A 5839-nucleotide genomic window follows, 5' to 3' on the forward strand; every position below is an offset into this window, starting at 1 on the left:
TGCCTATACCCAGCTTGGCATAGGCAGCCCATGGGGGTGTATGTATTGCCATAGGTGTGGGGCTGAGCACTGGCACCTCTGCATGGCACCCACCAACCCCAACCAGCTGTTCACATTCACGTGAGGTTGCAGGGAGCACAGCTGGAGCAGAGCTGTGCAGGTCAGTGTGCACTGGGTGGACACACACCTCCCAGCACAGCCCACAGGAATGTTAAAGTGCTGCTGGCTCTTCCACACTCTGTTTAGAGTAAGCTGCAATTTTACTGACTGGCAGAACACTTTAATAGTATTCATCGCGTGGTGCAGTTTGGATAATAAAGTGTACCACCCTGTTCCACAGGTAAGTGCCCGAGAACAGCTATTCCACATGATGCTGCTCACACTGCAGCACAACAGCTGACCTCAGGGGTCTTGCAGCCCCCACAGCAGCGTGCAGCCTCTGAAGCCTGGCAGCAACACGGTGCACTTGGGAATGCGCTGGGATTTACATAGTTACTGGAGAGAAACAGCTGCCGCTCAGGAAAGAGCCGCAGCTCCCAGGATGCATTTCCCAGCGCCTATTAGGCAAATGCTTGCAGCCGCGGTGCCTCGGTTGGACCAGCAGTTCCCCCAGCCTCCCCCATGGGTACACGGAGCTGCTCGGCTGGAACAGGTGAGCACCAGCCCAGAAAGCTGAGCATAGCATGGAGCAGTGGCTGGTGCAGCCTCTGGCTGCGGTGCCTTCCCCACGCCCTCACAGACACATCCCTTGGGAAGCAATCACCATTTTAAAAGAGTATCTCTTAAAAGCTTTTATTAAAGATCCAAGAAAAAGAGAAGAGAAAACCCTGTCAAAGTATTTGAAATGTAAAGTAGGGCTTTCATTTTAACAGCATCCCTTTCTCCTTTTGTCTTTTTCTGTATAGAGGTTTCGCAAGAAAATACACAGTTTGACAGACTTTCAGATGATATTAAAGAAGGCAAACTCTGATTGAGAGCCAAAGGAAACAGTTTAATTGAGACGGGCAGGAGCTATTGGACCCTGACCTTCTGTTCTGCAGAGCCAACCAGAATCAGGTGGGTACACACACAGCCCACCACTGCCAGCCCACTCTACCCAAACCCAGTGGCCTTGACCCTTTCACAGCCACTGCCCTGCAGCAGCCCTGTCCCCAGGGCCTGGCTTGGTGCTGCAGGAGGTTTCCCAGGGCAGGGGTGGGCAGGAAGGAGCCAGCAGTGCTTCCCCAGCTCTGGGATGATGTTTGGTGTGCAGGGAGACAGCCAAACACAGAGCAACAGAGTGCAGCTGTCTGCAGAAGTCAGATATGAAATACAAACATGTGAGGTTGCAAAAGGGCCGTGCTGCTCTGCAGAAGAAGCAGAGCAAGGAGAAAAGGGAAGCATGAAGCACATGGAGTGGGGACCGCCAGGCTGCACGCTTGGAAATTGCCTGTTGCCACATCCAGCCCTGGGCACAGCTGTACAGCTGACACAGGCAGCAGTCACAGCGCTGCTCACTCCTTGGTCCCCCAAAGAGAAGCTTGAACAACAGATTCAAGAGCAAAGAAAATGCACGGCAGTGCCCAAAGTGGTACAAAACCACACTGCAAAATCCAAAGGGAATGTTGGGATGCCCAGGATAGCCCCACGCAGCAGCTCAGCACAAGCCCTGAGCGTGCCCAAAGCTAAGCACAGGACTGCTAGGGGCAGCAGTGCTAGAGGTACAAAAACAGGCACCAAGAAATGCTACTGCTTTTCTAACAAGAGGTGATAGATTAAAAAGCTAGTTAAAAATTCATCCAAGAGAGACGGAGCTTCCCAAGCATATCGGAGTTAATATTTATAAAGGGGATTGTTGCTCATTCTCAATTATCCTAAAAGCTGGGTACAATTGATGCATTGAAGAAACCGCAAATATAGGCATGTCACGGGAAAACCATTCTGTGTGACCACTAACAAAATGCAATCAGATCTGCAACATGTGGAGCCAATTGATTTTCAACAAGTTATACAATGTAAACAAATGATTGATTCTTGGGCTCCTTTTATTTCTGAGCAGCAGTCAGAAATCGCTCCAGCTCCTCGGAGCAGGTAGAGCTGGTGGTAAACAAGGGCTGCAGCGGGGCAGCACGCCGTCCTTTCATCAGCCAGCAAACAGCAGGAGCTTTGATTTTTTTGCCAGCCCCCTAAGCAGCCACTAAATAATCAACAATTCCTCAAGTAAGCAACTCCCCGCTCGTGTGAAACCTTTCTGTTGCCAGTGGTCATGTCAGACCGGCTTCTGCCTTCAATGAGAGTTGGGAGGTTTTTATTGCTTTTGCATTTTGTCTGCTCTGATGTCTGCAGCCTTCCTCTGATTTACACGAGATGGATGAGACAGGAATATCTCCAAGAGCTTTATCACTCCTCTCTGTCAGCGGCTGCCGCTAAGTCAACAGTGCGATGGTGTGTATCTGGACGGCGAAGCACTGAGGTTGCTCACATCGTTCTGTGCTCCCGCTGAAACCAATAAGCCATCCTCCACTGCCTCTGCCCGCTCCCCAGCCATGCCCCGTGGTTACATCAAATTAAATCTTACCCCCAGACTCTCACCAGCAGACTTCCAGCACTGCAGCATATCCCCTGCCCATTGAGTGCAAGGCGGTGGGGGGCCAGCGTGAGGTGCACAGCTCAGCATCATCTACCCAAGGGGCACAGCACCCCACCAAGCACAAGAACCAGTCTCTTGGCATGGGCTGTTCTGGGACAGGCACTGCTCAGGCTCCACATCCTGCAGCATCAAAGCATCCCACCATCCACTCTGCTATGTGCTGTGCCTCCCCAGTTTTGTTTAACAGCTCCATCTCCATAGCGGTACCCAGAGATGTGTGCAGCAAGGGTTGCTCTATCGTCCCTGTGCAGCACTGCACGCCTGTTGCATTACATCCATAGCCCCATGTTGCACGCCCTGTTTCACTTATCCCCTTACTACCACTCCTTTTTCCTCCTCACCCACACCTGCAGAGCTCCACAAGTTGTTCTGGAGCCCATTTGTAGGCTGAGCATTGAGTGCTGCTGCAGTGCAGGGCCCTGAGGGTCCTCAAGTTGGGGGGTGGCCACCAGCCATGTCCCAGTCCCCCTTGGTGACAATGGCCTCAGCAGTGCCTGTCCACATTTCCCAGCCTGGGAGAAGAACTGCTGTGTAAAAGAACCTCCTGGGGAGGCCACAGGAGGAAGCAGGACAGCATGAGCAAAGTGAGTGCTGTGATCTGGGCTGGCAGAAGAAGGGACAGGAAGAAAGTAGCAGGAGAGTATCAGGGCAGGGAAGAGGTAAGACACTTATTCCAGTCTTGGTCGAGAAATTCAGAGCCCATTCCCTGACAGCAGAGATACATAAACAGATATGGATGACTCCTTCCTGAGAAGGAGCCCCTCTTTTCTAGGGCCTGCACACTGGGGCCCTTCTGGAAGCAGCCCATGGCAGAGCCATACGGTGCTGCCATCCCACTGGTGCTGGCAGTGCTGCCCGTGCTGTGCCGTGGGCATGCAGTGCCTGCAGCACCGCGCTCTGCCAGGCTCAGTGCCTGCTCCTGGCACCAACGTCTGGCACCATTCCTTGCAAGTGGGCACAAATTCATCCCAAAACACAAACACAGGGGGAGGCAGCAGTCATCACTTGTGTGGGCACTGAGAGATTCCTGCAGAGAGAGGGACTTCACCACGACCGGGAGAATTTCTGCTCAAAATTAAAATGGTCTTTTTAAAGCAGATTAAAACTCATTATGAAAGCAGCCGCCAGCAGCTGTGATCTCACAGCAAAGACTTTCCTGATGCCTTTAGAAATTGCCCCGTTACCACTGTAACACCAGCATGATTCTGCCTCTTTCTTTCAAGCTTGCAAGATATTTATATTTCATATAATTCTACAGAGCTCAACTGTGAATTGCTACAGTGTTCTTTTTCTGCACATTAATGGTATGTGTGTGTCCAGCACTAACCCTTATTGCCATGTAATCTGTACGACGTAATTAACCATGTAGAAACCATAACACATTGCATTTGGAAGGGTTACATCCAGTTAATTTAATTGACTAATAACATGTTTTCATTTAGCAGCACGTACTGTATTTCCAGTGATTGAATTAATGTCATGTTAACGGCTGCTTTTTGCAACAACATTTGGCATAAATTGCATTAAAAATTGATGTTCGTACAAATGTATTTTGAATACAGCTCAGCATGAGGTCTGGAAAGCACTCCTGTTGCTGATTGCATCCACTGGGATCACACATGGAGCAGCCCCACTCCTACCCTTCGCCTCTGCTGCAAGGGCTGGAGGGGCTGTACAGGTGCTGCCTCCAAGCTGCAGAGCAAATGCTTTCCTCTTGTCAGCCTGGGGCTTACAGCTTCCATGCATGGGCTGCTGACATGGATTCTAGAAAGATTCTGTGCTGAGAGGGACTGCAGGAGGAAAACTGCAGGCAGAGCTGGAGGCACCATTGCTCATGTCCATCTGTAAACCTGCACTGCCCTGACTGCTGCCTTCCTTTCCTCCCTGCAGCTATGGCAGCCTCATTCCCCTCCACCAGTGTTTGCGTATGGTCCTGGGAGGTGATCGATGCTCTCAGCCAGCAGCTGCTGGAACCAGCTGGGAACCTTTTGCCCTTGGTTGCTCTGGGAGGTGTGAGGTCAGCTGGCAGCCACGTGCCACCTAAGGCTGGGCCTCCTGCCCTCAGCAAGATGGAAGCCTAACACTTTCTCCTCCACTGAAGGAGACCTCATGAGTGATTCCATCATAGACAAATGTTGGGCAGCGTGGTTAGAGGGTAAGATGGGGGGACCAGACCTTCTGTGCTGGAGTTCAGCCTCCAGCAGGTGCTGCATTGCCTTTGCCCTGTAAGGCTGTAAGCACTGATGCTAGTTCCAGGCTGAACTAAGACAAGAGCAAAATCTGCAATAAAGGAACAGAGGACATCATTGGCAGCACTGCCAAGCAGCCCAGAGCACAACACATTGGAACAGGCAGCAGAACCCAGTCCACGGGCAGCACTGGGGCAAGGGCATGGCCAGGGCACAGCACCCCCACTCTGCACATCACAAGGCAGAGCCCGGCTATGCTCCTGGGTACCGCGGGCAGGGTGCCTTGGCTTAGGGCAGGCAGCTGCTGTGCACATTGCAAATGCACATAAATAAATCATCAGCTCCTCAGGCTGCAGCCGGGGCTGTTCAGGGGAGAGGCAGGAAGAGCTCCCGGAGCTGCAAGGCTCCCTAACAGCACTGGGGGCACTGCACTCACATGGGGGGCATACGGGGGTCCTTCTCAGCAGAGTAGGGACAACCATTGTGGATGGCTCTCAGCTCCAAAGCACATATCACCACACACACGCAGGCACACACACTCTTTCCTCCTCCTCACAGTGGTTCCGGAGTTTCTTTTTCTTTGTGGTGAATAAATAACAAGAGCTGGGTTTTGATTATGCATGGCAAAGATGCTGCTTTGAGGGCTGCCTGTGATCCCAAGGAACCTGCTCACTCTGCCTTTGTTGTACAGCAGTGCTGGTAAGAAAAATATGGCTTATGAAATTTAAGGTGCGGAGTGGAGACTGTCAGTGCACACGGTGAGCCCACACTGCCTTCTTCCTTTTGTGCTTCAATCTACGCAGCACACCCTGGGCTTGTTATTTACAGGCAGCATCTTCTCTGGCTGCTTTGCGCTGCTCCTTGAGCAGAGTTAGAGCGTGCCAGACCGAGAGCGGCGCGAGAGGTGGCACGAATACAAAGGCAGAGACTGCTTCAGATACACTGCCTCGCAGCTCCGCTCTGTCCTTTCCTTTTTCCCTACACTAAACCATCTGCAATGCACAAATCTGACATGTAAGAG

The 5839-nt window shown here is 51.8% G+C and overlaps 1 long non-coding RNA gene across 1 annotated transcript; it reads left to right on the plus strand.

The window, feature by feature from the left end:
- The first annotated feature begins 563 nt into the window (after positions 1 to 563).
- On the plus strand, positions 564 to 4179 carry LOC116654094. Its single transcript, XR_004309002.1, has 3 exons — positions 564 to 652; positions 906 to 1056; positions 2326 to 4179. It is a non-coding gene; the product is annotated as an uncharacterized LOC116654094 (long non-coding RNA).
- The last annotated feature ends 1660 nt before the right edge of the window (positions 4180 to 5839 follow it).

This window comes from Coturnix japonica, chromosome 14, assembly GCF_001577835.2.
Source record: "Coturnix japonica isolate 7356 chromosome 14, Coturnix japonica 2.1, whole genome shotgun sequence".
Taxonomy (NCBI): domain Eukaryota; kingdom Metazoa; phylum Chordata; class Aves; order Galliformes; family Phasianidae; genus Coturnix; species Coturnix japonica.